We start from the raw sequence: 20,674 nt of genomic DNA, 5'->3' as shown, positions 1-20,674 counted from the left end.
GGCAAATTGCTGGACACCACCTCGGTGCCATCCAGATCTCGGCGCGTTGTGCTGCCTTCGGCCTATTCGCCACAAGTGCGCACGCAACTCAGCTGCATAGCGAGTGAAACACCAAGGGGCGCCCCACTGCAGCCGAGGAACCTCCATCTTGGGGGCGACGCACAGCATCACATTGCTTTCCAATGCAGTCAGATCCTCAAACAGCCCCCACTGACTGACGCGAACTCACAGGCCAACGGGGCGCCCCACGCCGACTTTCGGCGCAGCATTGTAGGATGGCCACACCAGTGCGGCAAGTTGCTGGACACCACCTCGGTGCCATCCGGATCTTGGCGCGTTGTGCTGCCTTTGGCCCCATTCGCACATCAGTCCGCTACTGACGCCATCTCACAGGCTAATGGGGCGCCCCACGCCGACTTTCAGCATTGTAGGATGACCACACCAGTACAGCAACTTGCTAGACATCACCTCGGTGCCATCCGGATCTCGGCGCCCCACTGCAGATGAAGTGCCTCTCAACTATGAAACCACCACTGTGACATCCGGATCTTGGCGCGTTGTGCTGCCTTCGGCCTATTCGCACATCGGTCCGCTACTGACGCCATCTCACAGGCTAATGGGGCGACCCACGCCGAGTTTCAGCATTGTAGGATGACCACACCAGTGCAGCAACTTGCTAGACATCACCTCGGTGCCATCCGAATCTTGGCATCTCAACGCCTAGTGGTATCTTCCATACAGAAAATATTGTTACGCTACCTTTGGCCCCATTCGCACATCAGTCCGCAACTTAGACATCACCTCGGTGCCATCCGGATCTTGGCATCTCAGCGCCTTGTGGTGTCAGTCAGAAAATATTGTTGCGCTGCCTTTGGCCCCATTCGCACATCAGTCCGCTACTGACACCATCTCACAGGCCAACAGGGCGCCCCACGCCGACTTTCAGCATTGTAGGATGGCCACACCAGTGCGGCAACTTACTAGACACCACCTCGGTGCCATCCGGATCTTGGCGCGTTGTGCTGCCTTCGGCCTATTCGCACATCGGTCCGCTACTGACGCAAACTCACAGGCCAACGGGGCGCCCCACGCCGACTTTCAACATTGTAGGATGGCCACACCAGTGCTGCAACTTGCTGGACACCACCTCGGTGCCATCCGGATCTTGGCGCGCTGTGTTGCCTTCGGCCTATTCGCACATCGGTCCGCTACTGACGCCGCCTCACGTGCCAACGTATTTTCTCCGCATTTTATACCCTATGCCGCATAACAGGTCATGTGACTTGTTTATAAAACTTTTCATTGGTTCATTTTACTTTTGGTTTCCTAATGATGGAAGGCTTGATCATATGACCTAAAAACAACACTTTTCATTGGATGAAAACTTTTTTTTTTTCCAAACGATGAAAGCCCCACCTTGTTTCTGGATGTTTCAGACTGAAGCTGGCGTCAGCATGAGAGCACCACCATCTCGTAGCTCCGTCGTAGTCATTCCGCGAGCAATCATGGCAGCCGCTCCCCACCAGAAGCCTGCAGGAGTCGGGGCCCCCAAAACTTTTGATGAATTCTCAAGGCGGAGGGGACGCTTTCGAGAATGGGGTCCAAGACCTAGCAGACAAGCGTCCGATTTCCAAGGTGTCCCAGGGCCATTTCAGTGGACCAGGCCCAAAAAGGAAAGAGCCTGCCGCCATTTTGAGAGTCCTGTGACAGCCGCCTATCGCTGCACCGCAAGAGTGGGCGCAACTCAGCTGAATTGCGGCTTTTGACACAGTGGACCAAAAACGGACGGAATGGCAACTGAAACGGTAAAGGGGCGCCCCACTACAACAGATGACACTCCACCTGGAGAGGCCCGTTCACGCCGCCTCCCCCGGGGCGCCCCACGCCGTTATTCGGAGCAGCATTGTAGGATACCAAAACCAGTGCGGCAACTTACTGGACATCACCTTGGTGCCATCGTTCTGCTGCCTTGGAACTATTCGCACAACAGTTTGCTACTGAAGACCCACCCCCCGCGACGCCCCACGCCGTTATTTGCTGGGTGGCAACTTACTAGACATCACTTTCGTGTCATCTAGATTTCAGCGCGTTCTGCTGCCTTGGAACTATTCGCACAACAGTTTGCTACTGATGACCCGCCCCACGCCGGAAATCTGGACGTTGTGCTGCGTTGGGACTATTCGCACAGCCGACCGCTACTTCGTTGTTTTTCCCTAAAAATGTTTATATGTTATTACTATTTTTGTTTTCTTGTATATATTTATAAATTATTAAAGTTTTATAATCTTACTACTTTGTCGGAGTGCTATATATTTTTAATGTGACACATAATTGTAAAAACTTTGATGTACAAAGAGTCATCCCTGGAATCTTCCGCTTCACGCTCGGTCCCCTCCCCAATCACAATACAGGATGGTTTTCAGATAATAGCAACGCTTCTGCTGTGACGGATCTCATCGAGTGTGGGCCTTGATCTACTATAACTCCTTTGAAGAGGGGTGAATCTTTACAGCTGTGGCCATAAACTACATCTGCAGGGCTAGCTGATACCCTAGGACCAGCCTGGACAATCGGACACAGAGGAAAAGGAGTGTCAGAGGGTGCAGTAGTGAATAGGGCGAAAGGGAGGTGTCGGGCGGGCACAGGGTGTGATTCTCAGGAAAGAGCAGCGCAGATGGGGGGAGGTTTATTACCCATGCATAAGACAGAGAGCGGGGGTGACCACTGCCTGGGGGAGATGCTTGCGAGGGTGGGGAGCCATGCTAAGGATCGACAGCGTGCACAGAGTGGGTCTGGTCAAGGCATCTAAAATGGCTGCCGTGCACGACAAAAGTGTGGCATTTGAAAAAAGACAAGATGGCGCAGACAATGTTTTTCAACACTTCCTGATTTCCTTCGAATCGAACGTTAACAGACGTTGGGGCATATTACCAAAGTTAAGCGATATTTATCCCTAACGATGCATTGCAAAGATTTTTTTACCGTCAGAAATTATCGCAGATAAACCTTGCTATTATCAAAGTTTATCGCAAATACGATAAAAACCGACCGCAATGCATTAATATCGCTGAAAACTCAGCGATATTCATGCATTACCGAGCTAATCCTCTTAGCCATGTTATCCACCTCCCATAGGATAACATGGCTAAGAACTGCTCAGGGCAGCTGTTACTTTTTGGAGATATTCGCGCTTATCTCGAATATTTCCAAAAGTTGATAATAGGAGATAGCGATGTTAGCGACTGTTTCCAGTCGCTAACATCTTGGCATGCCCACTTTGCATGTCATTAGTGATAAATATCACTCACATGCAAAGTGGGGCCCAAGATGGTCGCTATCTCCTACTAGCCGTCGCTAACTGGTGTTAGCAACAGCTAGGTAATACAGATATAATTTTATCTCCGCGAAGCGGAGCGCTGTTACAGATATATATCTTGTTTTTGAACGTTAATTTCTCAAAATGCACTGAAGCACATATATTGAGACCTAGCAAAGGCACATCGGGCTACCAGTCCCTAATATTTTACCAAGTTTCGTGCAAATCCATTCAGCCGTTCGATTATTATTATTATTTATTTTTTTTGCCCCGCGGGGCCCTTTTAAAACCTCCACATCAAACCTAGGGGATCAGCGAGGATCTACTATGCCCCCTTATGGTCATTTGCCCCTTCGCTTTGGCCTCCTCTTGTCTCTCGATCCTACCGAGAGACAAGATGGCGGCCGCTACGGACTGTTTGGAATGTTTACAGACACCGGAGAGCCAATCAGCTTCGCTTCGCAAAGCTCCGTAACGCGAAAAGTACGCGAAGCGGTGCGCTGTTACAGATATATATCTTTTTTTGAACGTTAATTTCTCAAAATCCACTGAAGCACATATATTGAGACCTAGCAAAGGCACATCGGGCTACCAGTCCCTACAATTTTGCCAAGTTACGTGCAAATCCATTCAGCCGTAAGATTATTATTATAATTTTTTTTTTTTGCCCCGCGGGGCCCTTTTAAAACCTCCACATCAAACCTAGGGGGTCAGCGAGGATCTACTATTCCCCCTTATGGTCATTTGCCCCTTCGCTTTGGCCTCCTCTTGTCTCTCGATCCTACCGAGAGACAAGATGGCGGCCACTACGGACTGTTTGCGGCCACTACGGACTGTTTGGAATGTTGACAGACGCCGGAGAACCAATCAGCTTCGCTTCACAAAGCTCCGTTGCGCGAAAAGTACGCGTCCTAGGCCGCTGCCCGGTCCGCGCTTACAGATATATATCTTTTTTTAAACGTTAATTTCTCAAAATCCACTGGAGCACATATATTGAGACCTACAAAAGGCACATCGGGCTACCAGTCCCTACAATTTTGCCAAGTTTCGTGCAAATCCATTCAGCCGTTCGGGCTAAAAGTGAGGCCAACCGCCCTATGGAAATTAACATGGGAAAAACGCGTTTTGGGACCCCCCTTTTTTCTCGGCCCCCCCTTGACGAACCCCCCCCAAATTTTCAAAGGCTGCTCAGAAACAAAATGTGCCATTTTCCTGAAAATTTCAGCCAATTCTGTCCACAAACGGCAAAGTTATTAGACATAGAATTTTCAAAAATCCCATAGAGAAAAAATCCTAACTATATATACCTACTGGCGACCGCCAGTAGGTAATATATATAGATATAGATATATATATATATATTACCAACGGTCTTCGCAATAACGAATTTCACAGAAGCCACTCACTTGTCAAGGTATTTCCAATATGCGGATTTTATTCAACAGTTGTTGCCATGCCCTACGCGTTTCGGTCAGGTAACTCTGACCTTGTTCATTTATATATATATTCACTGAAAAAAACAAAGGTTACATCGATGCTATAGGTAGGCAAAGATTTCATTCATACAAAACCAGTGAAATTCAGCAGTTATAGTTCCCTGAGCTAACTATAACTTAGGCCCCCTAATGCACTGCTTATGACCTCACATATTAAATCACTCATGCCATGGTCAGTGACATCACTGATGACATCACTGATGACGTCTCAATTGACATCACGGATGACATCACAACGTGAGAATAAGCGATTTTAAGAGTGTATGGGTGTTAAACATATATACTAACCTACTACAAAAGTTAAACTAGTATTCTAGGTGCACTACTACTGAGTGATACTACTAACATGTATGATGAAAGTGGCTGTGTAACTGTATGTATCCTTATGTCTATGGGTGTGTGAGTGGCTGTACGGGTGTATAAGTGGGTGTTTGAATAGCTATGTGGGTGAGTGAGATGCTGTGAGAGTAGATGTCATGGTGAGTGAGTGGGTGTGTCAGTGGCTGCATTGGTGAGTGAGTGGTGGTGTAAGTGGCTATATGTGGGCAACTGGGTTTGTGGTGACTGTGTGGGTGAGTGAATGGGTGTCTGAATGGCTGTATGAGTGAGTGACTGGGTGTGTAAGTAGCTGTATGGGTGAGTGTGTGGTGTGTGAGTGGCGGTAAGGGTGATTGACTGGTTGTATGAGTGAATAGTTGTGTGAGTGGCTGTACATGTGAGTAATGGGTATGTGAGTGACTCTATGGAGAAGTAAATGAGTATGTGCGTACTGGTATGGGTCTGCGAATGGATATGTACATGGTTGTGTGGGTGTGTGAATGAATGTACAAGAGATTGTATGGGGTGTGATTAGGTGTGTGAATGTTTCTGTGGATGATGTCATTAGTGATGTCATCCATAATGGCATCAGTGATGTCAGTGACCATGTCATGAGTGATATATAATGTGAGGTCATAAGCAATGCACTGCGGGGACGTAAGTTATATTCAACTCAGATAACTAAAACTGCTAATTTCACTGGTTTTGCATGAGTAAAATCTTAGTTTAACTAGTCTAACTAGTTTAAGGACTTTTGGTCTTAGTTAAACCTAAGACCAAAACTTAAGTTTAACTGAGACAACAGTCTAACTTTACTACTCTTAAATGCCCTTTGTGAATACCAAACGTCGTATAGTTCGACTTTTGTCTCAGTTTACCTTTATGAATCTGGCCCAAATGAAAAAGTGTAATTTAAGCCATTCATAAAAAAGAAGACCTCCACCCTAAATTATCTTTTATAACACTTGTACAAAGACAAATCAACATCATACAGGTAGGCATACAAGAAGGATTCATCATCATAGACAAAATTAGAAATGGTGATTTACATTGGCAAAAAGATGCATATAAATTTTGTAAGCTGTATTAAGTATTAAAGCAAAATGATTTGTGAAAGGTCTCACAAGGGCAGCATTTACAGGAGAGAAACTTCAAACCTATTTTTTTCCAGGGGAATTCTGCTCCAAAAAATTTAAAACATCCACAAATAGTCCACCTGGTTCTGGAAGATCCATTGATGCAATCATTTGAAACTGAGTTTGAGCCCTGAAGTCTCTGAATTGATGTACTGTGACTTAATTTTTCTTTGACTATATCGTAATTGTTTCTAGGACCCATGGCCATGTTTTGCTTGGACAACATTAATTACTTCTTCAGTGGATAGCAACTGTCTCTTGTAAGAAGAAAGCAGGAAGTCATAACTCTTTGGCTATGGGAAAGCATGCACGTGCTGTTTGTGCATGAGGGTTTAACTCACCTATTAAGACACAGCTACTCGATATTTCTATGTATAGTCTTCTGAAAATGTTATCAGGATTTACTGAATTGAAGCCTTTGGAGTATCTATAAGACATCTGGAGGAATTACATCAAAGGTCTGCACTATAGGAAGGGTTAGAAGTGAGTCTTACTTGGAGCACTTTGCCCATGGCCTCTATGGCAAGGAGGAGTCACTAACCCCAAAAAAGCCCCTGTGTACTTATCTGACTTCCTATTATCTGTGGCAGATGTGCTGTTATGTTGCTGTGTTAGCCCCATGTAGCAAAGCTACTCATTTCTTACATTGCCCACTTTTTCACAGTAACATTTCTGCTGTGAACTTTTGCACATATTTGCATGCATGACAATGTTGAATTACTTTCTCTTAAAATACTTTGTTTACACATCTAGCTTCGCACAACCTTATCATGATGCCTCAAACATCATGCACAAGGCCTCTTTACGCACTATGTACAAATGTCGTTCTATATTCATCCATGGGGCGACAGAGCTATCTACATATACATAACATTGCTAATCTACAACGTATATCACAAGGTTGCTCTCTATTATAAATAATGAGCATCCCGATAGATTAGCAGAGTAGGCACTTCAGCTGACACCAAGGGTCCCTGCATGCTGAGATTTTACCACTCAGAGGTCTGACATCTCCGTGAGGGGTGTCTAGTTTGTGCTCAAGATGGGGTCCTTCATTCTCTCCCGCTAGGTAATGGTTTGGGATCATCCCTTGGGGAGATTCTTGGCTTTACACCTACATACACTCTAGGTATACTTAGAGTAGGGTTTGTATAGTAGGAGAATGCCTGCTGACTGTCTTGTTTATATGCCTGCATATATACACTGTTTTAGCACCATGGTAGAGATGTACCTACTATTTACTCTTTTGGTGCTCAATTTCATCTGCTTCTGTTTACTGATTATCGCAGCACATGTATTCTATACAAGAATAACTTTGGTTCAATAAATATATTGAAAATGTCCCAATATGTGTTCTCTGTATATTCCTGTGAGCACAAATAAGCACTAGTGACTGAGAAAACGTTTCAGATCTGTTTCTACTATCCTGAGAGGTCAAAGTTGCCATGTTCAGAGGTTGCCAGAAACCATTTGCTTCCTGGTAAGTTTAGAAAGGCTTACGGTGGCACTGTGAGCTAGCTGGTCTGTAGGCCAACATATCCTGCTGGTGTGCCCGGAATCAGTCTAGCCGCATCTCCCACGGTTTATGTTGTCCACACAAACGTGCAGGTCCTGCAGACTAGTGGGAACTAGACGACAGTGCTACATGTGCCTCTGGATCACAACCATGAGAGACATAGTCATCAAGGCAATAGTATGGACCCAATAAATTCCATTACTACTAAAATGCTACACAAGAAGTAATGCTGGTCATTTAGACTATGGCAGGTAGCCTGTCAGTATGCCAGATCATCATTGGTCTCCACTCAGTGGCTAGTATTATTGTAAACACTGATTATGAAATGTTTTTGAGTAACAAACATCCAAGAGTTATGAGAGTCTCAGAATGAGGTGTTAATGATAGAGTGGGGGAGTAGGGAAAATAGACAAGATGCTACAGGATAAACAGTTGTGATAAAAAAAGTAATACAACAAGGCAGCAGGAGTTGGAGTCATGCTACGATCAAATAAGAATGTATGAGAATGAAACTCAGCCATGTCTCGATTGTATTTTTCATGCCCAAGAATAAATCAAGTTTCAAAGACTGTTGCTCGCGTATTGCTTATCTATGTCAAAAGTGAGGTTCAATGAAGCCTCCACAAGTGAGATTCAATTAGTACTCACCTCTGGTGAGTAGTAGTTGTGGTCAAACACTCCTATTCACATCTAAAAATCTCTACCACAGCTCATGATGAAGTTTACTTTCATTACAGTTGAGTAATAGTTAAGAGTTCTAAAGTCAGCGCTAAAGTAATTGGTCACATCTCTTGTAGCCCCCCCTTCTTATAAGGTTAAATACCACATCAGAACTTGGTGCATTACCTAACAGGAACTAAATCACTTTCTATCTAAAATGTGAAACCTAGAAATGTGATGCTTCATTGAGCCCCAGGTGAGACAAGTGGACCATTTCCCTCCTTCGGCAAGGCCTATTATGCCTCCTATAAATTATTGAGTCCAGTATTTTGATTTGGTTTTTTGTTGTTTTCCATCCATCATCACTGCTTTTCAGTGTTTCTACTCTAACAATTTTTCAACCATAGGAAAATCTGACAGAGTTAACCGCAGTGCTTTTGATAATGCCTTTAGTACATTAACATTTTAAGCACATTTATATCATTATGATAATTAGAATTATAAACTGGGTACGGTGGCGCAGTGGATTAAAGTAGAAACGTAAAGGATGTCACAGGTTCAAATACTCACTCAATATTCAGACTTCTGAGATCTGTAAGATGGGTTCTTTGGTAGCCCTGAAACTGCCCATGATTAAGGGTCAAAAAGTAGGTGCAGAGAGAAAGGAGAGGTCAAAAAGTGAAGTTTCCTTTGTGTAATTTCTTCTCCTTGCCTTTCTCCTAACCACTGAGGAGAAGGTAGGAGGTTGTTGAGATGTTGAGTGCGAGAAGGGTAGGACACGAGGTCAACTATATGAGGCTATTGGTGTCAAAGAGTGCATCATAATATTATTCTCCACTGCAGGTGAATTGGCGTAAATGGACCACTGTACACAATTAAATCTAGTGGCTGCAATGAAGGAGCCTTCTCGCAACGTGTAGATGCATTGAAACACACGTAAAATTGACTTGTATTTTTTTATATAGAAATGTTGCTGTTACTAGGGACCTGATTATGAGAGAACCGAAAATTCCGATATTTTTCTGTAAGTCAAGTTACTGCACATATTGTGATGTAAAGTGTGTTTTGAAACATTGAACCTTGCAATTTTCCCCAGGTAAATACTGGCAGGTCAAACCTGCTAATATTTAGTGAGGGACAAGGACTTGAAAATACCAGGGCATCTGGATTGTTGTGTAGTAAGCATCGCATTCTCTATGCTATGCCTCATTTTCACGGCTGTGACTTGTAATTGGAGGTTTATGGCATCCTGTAAAGTACAATCTCGAGGTTATTGTTATGTATCTGATGTCATAAATTTCGACCCGATACTGGATCACTCGTAATCAGGTCATTGTTCTTCAAAATACCAGGTATTGCTATTACCAAATATAATTGTCTTTGTGTTACTCAACTCAGAAGTTTGGAAGACTGTTAGTAATGCTGAGATTCAAACTCATAATTGTCAGATCAATGTCTGAAGTGAGAGTTTAACTAACTGAGTTATCATGACCACAGCATAAGGACTTATTACAACATCACATTTTTTAATTAATTTTCCCCCACCAATCTTTTTTTCACATACCATCCGTAATGTCTTCCTTCTCTGCCCCTAACTCTCTTCTGTAATTATCTTTTACATTGTTTATATCTTGCTTCTGTTTGTACTAAAGAGATTACTCCAGCCCGAATTTGCTATAGCTTAGTTAGGCTTTGCTTGCAAAACGGTGCAAATAAAAGAAAAACAAACATCAACAATGGTCAAGCAGAATATCGTTCAACATTATTGTATATAACATTTTTAGTTTAAATGAAATTACAAATTTTACAAGGCTGGCTAGTTGGCATGATATAGGAATTTGTGCTTGTGTCTACTAAGAGCACAAGTTTCCACGCAAGAAAGAACTGCCTCAGCTTTCCACCCTATAAGCTAATACAACAGTTTTTGCCCGAGTGCCTTCGATGAAATCGTCATTGTATGACTATAGACTTGGAGGCCTATTTATGAGAGGCTTGCATCACATTTACACCACGCAAAGTGGTGCATGCGTGACCATTGCTTAGAAGATTTTGAGTAAGGCAACGTAGCGCAAATCTCGGTATTGCCATGCTCTGCGTAAGGGAGTTGTTTCATGGGCCTTACAGGGGTGTTCCTACTCAACTACTATGGTTTTTGATGCATTCCCAGATTTACAAGGATTGGTAAATCTGGGATTTCACCAAAATCTTATGCCTCCCCAGGTGAGGAGTAACGAGGATAAATATCTTTATTTCTCCACATTTTTTTTTCTTTCTACTTATGCTCTATTGTGCTGCACACATAGAAAAAGAGAAAAGCCTCTCAGGATTGTTTTTGTGCAGGAAGGTGCCCCTTCCTGCACAAAAACAATCTTGCATGGAAAGGAGGCAAAATGGTGGCAGCGCAAGGGGAAAGGACAGGAATGCATCACATTGGATAAATACAGCGCATTTCTGCCCTTTCTCAATGATGCAGGGCAGAACAGCAATGTGACTTGCTGCGCTGCTCTGCACCACTAATTTCATAAACATGCCCCTTGGTGCACTATAATGTTTCTGTGTTTGCACAACACAGCACTGCGATATTTTGAGCAGTGTATGAGGAATAATACATCTGAGGGTACCTTGGGTAGAGCAGCCCTTCTGCTACATTACATACATTTTGATTTGACAAGGAGACCCCAGTATATCGCACCAATTATTAACAGGACACAAATGTAATGCATTCCCTTCAGCTTTGCTAACTACTTCTGGTAATATCAGAGTTCATCATCAGCAAAAGCATTTGTTTTATGGTTTTCCCACAAGCAACAAAATTTGTTCAGATTATCCAATTTGGAAAAAGAGCCCTTTGGGCAGAAAACATCATGTTGACACACCTGACAAAAACAACTGATTGAAACTGTGCAGTATTAAATGCAGAGGAATATAAAGAAGATTAACAGCGGCATAAATTGAGACACAAAGCGCGGAATGTCTTTCACTGGTAAAGGGCTATATTTACTGTTTTTGAATTATGTATTGTTTCAAAGGTGCAATTATTTGTTTTATGTGATTTACACAGTGCCATAATGCTCCATCTGCGCCGGTAAAGCTGTGACTAGCGACATCATGGAGCACACAAATGTATATAACAAATGTGTACCTAAGGCAGATTATAAGGATCAAGAAGGCAGAAAAAGATAACTGGTTTCTGTTAAATTTAATATTTGATTCATTTATTTGTTCATGTATTTCCTTGGCAATGCAAGGGTATCATAAAGCAGCTTCAACAGCACATAAATACATTAAATTAATGTAATTAATTAACAAGTTAATTAAATACTTGAATTACTAAAAATGTAATGCAGTTGACATCTGATATATTACCAGAAACTCATTATTTGAATAAAGACTGTAATTCTGTGAAGTATTCTTGCCCTCTGTAATAAATACGCACATTCTTCTGACAATTATGATTACTTACTAGAGCAAGAAAATACCTGCAGTATGCTACATTAGGGCCAAATATTCACATGCAAGTAGAATTATATATTCCAGACATGTTTTTTAAGTAGCATTTGTAATGGAAAAGGAAATTGTTTCATTTTCATGCTAATGGGATGCTCAGAAGAAGATTAGAATCAAGCCAGAGGCAAGGAAAACTAACTTCCTTAACTCGTTGGCGAATTATGCTATTATGGTTGCATTGCATTTCAAGTTAACTTGAATAGATCCCTTTGGAATTACATTTCTACTCTAAAGACGGGTAACTAGGATCGGGGACAACTAACCCAAGAGTGTGCTTCTGCATACTGCTGTTGTCCATCATACACCGGATAAGACGGAGTTCTATTTTGACAGTGCGTTTCCAACATTAGCAATTTAGTTACATTATTTCACTACTCCTGCCTGCCATGAAAAATCAGATAGGAATCAGATCTGAGTTACAGAAAATTCGGTACGTTGCCTCCGGCCGCAGAACACTTCTGGATTGGATTTTTAATTGTGTTTCTATAGGACTTGAAACCCTGGATGAGGCGTGAAAGCGCATTTGTGGAGGGATAGGTTGGAAGGCTATCTTTTATGTCGACTATATGTATATGGGTTGTGTTTTGAAGACTGGAACGCTGTAAATATCGTAGACATATGCAAAGAGGTCGTCTAGAGTTCCTGGTAACATTTACTGGCATGAAACATACACTTTAAAAGTGAAATGTTTATAATATGTTTCAATTCTGTACAGCAGAACAGACTAAACTAAAATGGACATGCACAATGGTTTTGAATTTGAATGAACTGAATACGTGAGGTAGAACAGAAGAGTAAAAATGTGTCTGAAAATAATTGTAAAAAGATAGTGTTCATTAATTATTTTTTGAATAAATAATAAATGGACGCATATTCAATATTTTTTTAGATTCTGTTTATTTGCATACAATCATTCTCAGAAATATGTATTGAGGGTGCAGGACGACTCGCAAATCTGTGAAATTTCAGAACTGGCCTCCTGGAGGCCAGTTCTGAAATCCCAGTTCTGAAATCCCAAGGCCGCTCCTGGTGCCTCTGTCAATTTCCTCAGCTCCCAGCGGCGGCTCCTCCACTAAGGCAGAGGAGCGCCGCCCCACTGCTCTTCGAGCTGTTAAAAAGGAAAAATAAAATGATAATAACTCTATGTTATTATCATTTTATTTCTCCGTAATGCAGTAGTTCTACAGCAGGGGGCGGGTCTAGGCTGTCATCACAGCCAGCAATGGGAGTAATGGTGAGCAGTTAAGTGCGCATGACGCCATCATGCTCACTTTGCATGTTCTCCACCTAGTCTGCATTACAGCCTATGTGGAGAACAAGCCTAAGCCTCCAGTCCTTCTCTGAGCACTAATCCATGGCTCTCAGACCAATCACAACGCTGGTGTAAAGCAGCGTTGTGATTGATCAGGAGAGACTGTGAGCCTGGGTGCCTCAGGGAGCCAGGAGCTGAGGGTGAATGGAGAAGAGGTGGAGGCCGGCATTCTGAATGTAAGTTTTCTTTTTTTTTCTTGGTTGTTTTTTTTCTATTCCCCCTCCCCCACCCCTGGCCCTGTTCCCTAGCAGCCGCCACTGCCAGCTCCCCTAAGTTAATTGCAGCAGGCTTCAAGACAGAGAAAAAGAGAGTGAGGGAGTTGCAAGGTAGAGAAAGTGACTATTGAGGGAGAGAGAGGAAAGAGAGAGAATGGACGGAAGAAAATAAAGATTTTGGAAGGAGACATTAGGCGCAGGCTGATGTGATGTGAGCAATTCTGCCAGGGCTGCTTTTGGTTCTCCAGTCTGGCCCTTGAGAAAAAAGGGGTTCACCCACAGCAAAAAGGTTGTTGATTCTTTGACGTCAAACACACATGGCTTGGTGAGCTAAATAACGATGGATTAAACCCAGATCTGTGACTGGGGGTGAATGTTTTGTCATAGTGCAACATTCCATCCATCATCTTGTGTGTTTTGATGTCGTCCATGACGACCAAGGTTGTGCTCTTATTGTATTTTGTTTCTGCACATAGGCATGAGACTGAGGCAAAAAATGATTTACGAAACAATGCAGAGGCACAAAGCAAGTGAATGAATGAGTACAAGTGTATGGGAACATTCTGGACTATTAGTGATGTGTTTATGTTGTGTGTGTATGTATGGCAAAAGAAGCTCATCCCAGGTGACTGCAAGCATGGAGTTGCACATATTAATTCTTTAGGACGAGTGAAAATAGACACTGTCATGCAAGCAGGCTAAAACATATCTAAATGTAAAAAATCCGCCTTTAAGTAAGCATGGTTTTGGGCATGCTTCTTGTAACTTGGTATACAGCTTGGAGTCCATGACCATTCTGAAGTTTCTCACTTCTGTCAGTGTTCACAGTGCTACAAACTACTGGGGCCAGATTGATCAGGAATGGTACTTCTTCCTGTCTCTGAGTGACAAGATGTGCATTTGCTGGGAGCTAAATTTAAGCATCCGTTGATTGACAGCGTTGGGGCATTGATCTAGTCCTTATCTATCTAGGCCCTGTGGATTTTCTAGTTTAGGATGACCTGAGAACCATTAGCAGAACCTTACGGATTTGATGAGATTTGGTAGTAGACTGACCTAGATATTGAAGAAGAGAGGGACAATGACTTATACATGTGGTATTCATGGCAGAATGCTGAAAGGTGGTGCCGTTCGCCTTGGAGGTCTTTGCTCCATGATGTAGCCTTTTTGCCTTTTTAGGGAGGCTTAGTAGATACTGTTGAGTCCTAGTAGGCAGCAGGGCTGGACTGGCCGTAGCAGGCAACGGGCAATCCTCTGGTGCGCTGCACGGGTGGGGGCCGGTTTTGGGCCCCTGGGGGCCGTTTTTTGTTACAGGGCCGTTTTTGTTACAGGGCCGGTTTTGCAACATAGCTGCAAAACCGTCCCTGTGACCAAATTGGCAGAAATCCGGCCCTGGCAAAGAGCTCGGCCACACCCACAACCCCCCGCGGGGTATGGGGGGGCGGCCGAGCACTTTGCCAGGGCTGGTTTTGGGTCCCAGTCCGGCCCTGGTAGGCAGGTTGTGTTATTGTCATGTATACTCCTGCCTAGCTTCATTAAGCAGAGGAGTGCTCCCATTTGTAATTTGTTCTTACTTATCCATCACCTATCCAAGGCATTTCAAGACATCATTTCAAGAGATCATTTATGCAATCTGGATCTTTTGAGCAGAATGAGTGGATGCTTTGAGCAGGACGGGTTTGTCAAAAGCATTGGAGATTCAGGTAGTTGACAGCTGTTATTTGGTCAGGGGATTTGATCACAGGTGGATGACAGTTGCTTTCTGAGAGGTTTAGTTTGTTTTAGAGCCTGTACATAGTTCATATCACTGTTGTGGTAGTGTTTAATCTCATGGGGATGTTGAGGTTGAAGGAGATTAAGCTGTGACCACCCCAAAAGGTGGGCACATTCCATGTGATCAAGTCCAGGCTAGTTTGGGAAAAGTGTGTGGGCCGCTGAATGTGTAGCAGCATTGACTAGCATGAAGAAGCTGAAGTCCTGCAACATTTATTGGTCGACTGAGAGGGAAGGTTTGTCATATCAGAGCTTCAGATCTCCCAGGATACAGAGGTTAAAATGTTAAGGGAGAAGTCTCACAAAGCATGTAAGAAGGCCTCTATGACAACTCCACTGTTGGACAAAGGTCTGTAAACAAGTAAGTGAGAGAATGAGAAAGTATCATTGGATGTTGAGCAAAATGGCACAGTTTTACAGTATGAGAGTAAGAGAAGGCAGAAGTGGAGAAGGATACATGTGAATACAGGGTGTACAAAGAAAGAGACTATCTGGGAGCTTACTGTCAAAAAAAGATTGAAAATGTTTGGGTACATGTTTTTTGTCCTCCTTAAAGAGGTTGACTGAATATTACACTGGGTTAGTGGGTGCAGGGTAGGGAGGGGTTTTAGAGGTGTTTAAATTGTGAGAGGCATGATGTGAGTTAGCAAGATGAATAGGAGCAAGGACAGGGTTTGAGAGGGATTAGAAGCCAAAAAGGCAACAATGGGTGGAATGGAAGTGCGGTAAATTGTGCCATTTGTGGGCATCTGAAATTGGAGAAACTTGATAGGTAAGAGACGATGTGGCACTGGGCATTGGTGTTATGAATTGGTAAGCAGATCACAGTGGGGCAGAATCAGGAGAAAGATGCGATTAGGGAGAAGAAAAAAAGTGTTAGAAGGTGAGATGTATGAAGGATGTAGAGCTACAGGAGAGGAAAGGTGCTTGGTGAAATATGTGTGGAAAATGCAAGACAGATGGAATAGGGAACAAAAAAGTATGTTAGAGTAAAATAAGTGTGAATGAGCAGGGAAAGGAGATGACAGAGAGAGTGAAGAGGTGGTAGGCGACAAAGAAGGTAGGTTGTAGTTTGAGATGCGGAAATGAGGCTTGTGACCCCTAATAGGATTAGGAAATCTGTACCACTTTGAGAATGTGAGGTGGTTAGGAGCAAAGAGATAGGGATGGATATTAGAGAAATGTTTTCTACAGAGAGTATGGGAAAAAGGACAGGAGCAGTGAGATAGGGTAGGTAAGAAGATGAGACTGCCAGAGCGAAGCCCAGATATTTAGGAGAACGATTGAGCCTAGGGAGGAGAGGAAGTGGAGAACTATTAAACAGAGTGTAGATGTGTAAAGCTGAAAAAAAGGAAGAGGATACAGAGAAGCTAGAATTGGTGATGTCAAGAGCAGTATATGAGTATTTGAGGAGAATGGTGTAAGCGGAGAAGGTAGGGCATAGTATTGGAACACACACATACAAAGCCTGACCCAGCATTGGCCCCCACATAGCTCAATAACCACATAAACATCTACAAATCTACTTGATACCTCCACTCAACCAGATTCCTACTCGTAATTCCTTTATCCTCATATGCAGACCCAGATCCGAGGGTCGTGCCTTCACCTACCTTGCTCCTTAAGCATGGAATGGCCTGCCCCAACACATCAGAGCAGCTAACTCAGCTTATGAATTCCACAAGGAACTGAAGACCTGCCTCTTACCCTGGCTCTGCCCCTACAGCTCCTGCATCAGTGCCAGGAGACCCCCTCAGTGAGTTGAGCACTATGGAAATACACAAAATATAACATGAAGCCTAGGGGTCTATTGTGGGATAAGGAGCTATTCCCAGATTTGTTCTATGGAAACTGTGGTGCTAGGAAGCTTAGCAGAAAGTAAACACGGCTAGTAGGGTGTTTAAAACAAATCTGATACAATAAATAGCCACTTGCAAGCTCATACACAAGCAAACGCGGCTCATAGATGCATATGCACACATCCACATCTATGAAACTGACATAGATCTGAGTATCACTGTTCTATAGCGCATCATTTTGGGTGAGATTTATGCAGTGCTTAAACAAATATAATTCGACTGCTCTCCTTTACAACATTTCTTCAAGCACATTGCCTCTTAGCAATCCTGAATACAAATAGGAACACATAAATAAAAGAGGATTTTGTGATTTAGTTCATAGTTCAAGGGTGGTCTCACTACTTCAGTTTTGTAATTATGTTTTCTATTAAAGAGCTTAGCATGGGAAATGCTACCTGCTGGTTCCTTATAATAAGCTCTGCGTTTTTATCCTCTCTGGTTCATGGCAGTAAGGAGGACTGTTCCATCTCCTACTGCCACTGATGTGATTAAGACCAAACAAAAAGAGGTGCTGACTACAGAATGTACAACCTTTCAATAGGTAATTTGGAAAAGGGTAATTCATTAAAAAGCATTTAAAGTATTTAACAGATACACATGGAAATGCAATTTTTAAGTGATAAATTCACAGGAAATACACCCATTACAGGTGAAATGATTCTGCTCTACACGGAATCAAGCAAAAGGTACTCGTCTTTCCAGCTCTTACTTTAGCATAACATGTTTAATGTCACTGCAATTTAAAGCAGACTTCCGTATTAGTGATAGCTGGAGTGCCCCAGGCCAAGGAACACAGTACTCTAAATAGGCATGGTTTCTTCATTATTTAGAGTACAGGTTCATTTTCACATTTGCGTTTCCTGTGAATGTTTAAACATGTCTTATATGCACATCGACCAGGTGAAACTTTCTGTGAATGCAAGTGTTTTCTAATCAAAATTTACGACAGGAGCAGTGTTTCATTGATGAACGTCCACATAGAAAACCCCAGTGATGCTAACACCGCCGACCTCCTGGAGAGCATGAGCAAAATTAGCTTCAAGCAGCTCTTCACTGACTCTACCCACATTGCAGGACAGACGCTCAACCCCATCTTCACCTCCAGTGACAGAGTCGGGTACAACCGTGCCACACAACTAATCTGGTCTGACCACTACAGCGTCCACTTCACCTTCTCAGGACCCACCTACACCCGCACCGTGCCCCCCAGACCATGTGCAAAATTTGTGTAAAAGCTGTAAATTCATGTAATTAAACTGAGCTATTAGTTGTGCAGGATATGAGGCCTGCACAATTAGTAGGTTAACAATTGCCCCCTCAGTGGTAGCCAAGCACGCCATTGCAGCGTTTGATTCTCTCAGTGTAGCAGACCAGAGCAGCCCAAGGCTTACTCAGGGAAGGTTTTTGTGGCCTAATATTCACCATTTGATGGCACTCAATAATAACACTCAATACATAATTGTCCACTCTGTGCTTTTTCTTTAGAAAAGGAAAAATGTATTCATTACACACACACACTTCTTAATAGTATGCAGTGCTTTACAAATATACAAAAGAATAGTAGGAATACCTTTGATGACATTACTTTTGACCACTAAAGGGTCATGTCCACAAAAATCACAGAACCCCCTCATATACCATACATCACATTAACTTATAGGAGGGAGTGACTTCAAATCAATCAGGCCTATTGGCATTATCAAGAACACAACATTTAAAGACAAAGTATCATATGCAATAATATATCACTCTATCATTGACTTCAGTAACCATATTCTATCTGCAATCATTATAATTACTAAAACATTGTAACCATTCATGAAAAATCATAGTTGAAAAATCACTATCAACAATACCTTTGAATAAAGCATCATAAAACAACATTGCATCCTCATCTTTCTAACCTCGTCCCATTCCTCTCTAACGGAGTGTTTGTGCACATTCAGCCCTCTCTATCACCCTTGCAAAGCTGTCTTCCCTTTTTATGAAAAGAGAGACCAAGGAAAAATAAACCCCTCCCTTTCCCACAACTTCCTGTTCATATTGTTGTGCCCTTCCCTTGTAGGACTGTTGAGCTGTTGCATTGACCCCTGACAAATAGGACTTTACTGAGATATGTTCATTTATTTTAATTCATAGATGTGTGTATGTTGCGGTTGCTGGGGCACTGTTTTATTATTGCACAGAGCGGCTGCTGGAGCGCTGCTCCTTGCATTATACAGTTGCATGGGCACCGCATTGGTAGGTTTCCCAAGGATTCTACAGAATGTGCTGTTTGTTACTTCCATGCAGGAGCTGTAGATTCCTGGTTCGCGACCACTGATTAAATGACCTTCCTTGGATTGATCCTATTTTTATGACTAAGCGTGATATTCTGGTGATACACTTGAGTTTGTTACGTATGTACGACTCAGAACTAGGATTTATTGTTTCCTAAAATTAGTCCCTTGTAGCACACTGTGTCTTTAAATATTCATTGCCCAAGCCTACAAGGGTTTATTGGGTTTCCCCTGCCTCTAATACTGATTAAATGGCAGTCGCAGTGCTGGCAGCATGTGGGTCCCCTATTCTGATCCTTGTTCCCCGCAGCTGGGGATTCCTGTTTGTGGCCACTGGCTGCATCGGCAGTGTTGTTGAGAACAGTTGTGTCGGCCTCTTGTTAGAGGTGGGCTGCCAACTTCTGTGGTTGCTGTGCTCCGTGGCTGTTCCTGTTTCCAGTGGTCGCCTCTTTCAGCGGCCATTTTAATATTATAGTCCCAGGGTTATGAGTGCCTGATTTCAAGGGAGAAGTACCCCCTATCATATCATAGCCCAGTCTCCATTCGGTATGTAATGGGGATGTTGCTGGTGTCGGAGATAGTTTTCCATTGTCTTCGACACCAGTTGTTTCTGTGACTCTTTTTGTTATATATTATTTTTGCAGCAAGATCTCTGTGAAAATCTTACCTGGGAGTCTATGTTGGTGCTTCTGCATTCTGGACTACCCCTGTGAGTGTTACAGAAGCTCTTCATGTCTGCAGATTTCTCACTTTTCTGAGGTGTCTTTTTCTTTGCCTGAGAATTGTCTACTTTTGGTCAGACATTTAGTTGTATTTCTTCTGAGGACCCCTGGTGTATATAGGGCTGCTTTCTTTCTGTTAACACAGTGTCCTTGAAGTGGTTTGTCAGTTCACTATGGGCAAACACTCCCGTACGTCTTGGCTTGTCTCTGCTGATAAGTGACTGCGTGGAGTACGTGGAGATAATCTTGGTCATCTTTCTCTCTCTTTGTTGGGGTGCATCGTGAGGATATGGTGAGGGAGTTGTTGGATGCCTACAACAGACAGTATGATAAAGCACCTTTCCTATGTCTCATCACTCCTCTGAGGATCGCCATTGGTCATTCTCCCCTCCATCACCTGTTTCATCGTGTGTTTCTCCAGATTATGAGGAGGAAGATGTTGTTTTTCCCTCAAATTCTTTTACCAATGAGAATTATATTTTAAAAGAGGATTTGCAACCTATCATTTCTTACCTTCCTTCTACTTTTCAGCTTCCTCAGGATAGGGAACAACCCTGCTCAAGTG

The sequence above is a fragment of the Lissotriton helveticus genome, chromosome 11 (genome assembly GCF_964261635.1).
Source record: "Lissotriton helveticus chromosome 11, aLisHel1.1, whole genome shotgun sequence".
NCBI classification, from domain to species: domain Eukaryota; kingdom Metazoa; phylum Chordata; class Amphibia; order Caudata; family Salamandridae; genus Lissotriton; species Lissotriton helveticus.
The sequence above is the reverse complement of the archived record's forward strand: the minus strand, read 5'-3'. Positions refer to the sequence as shown.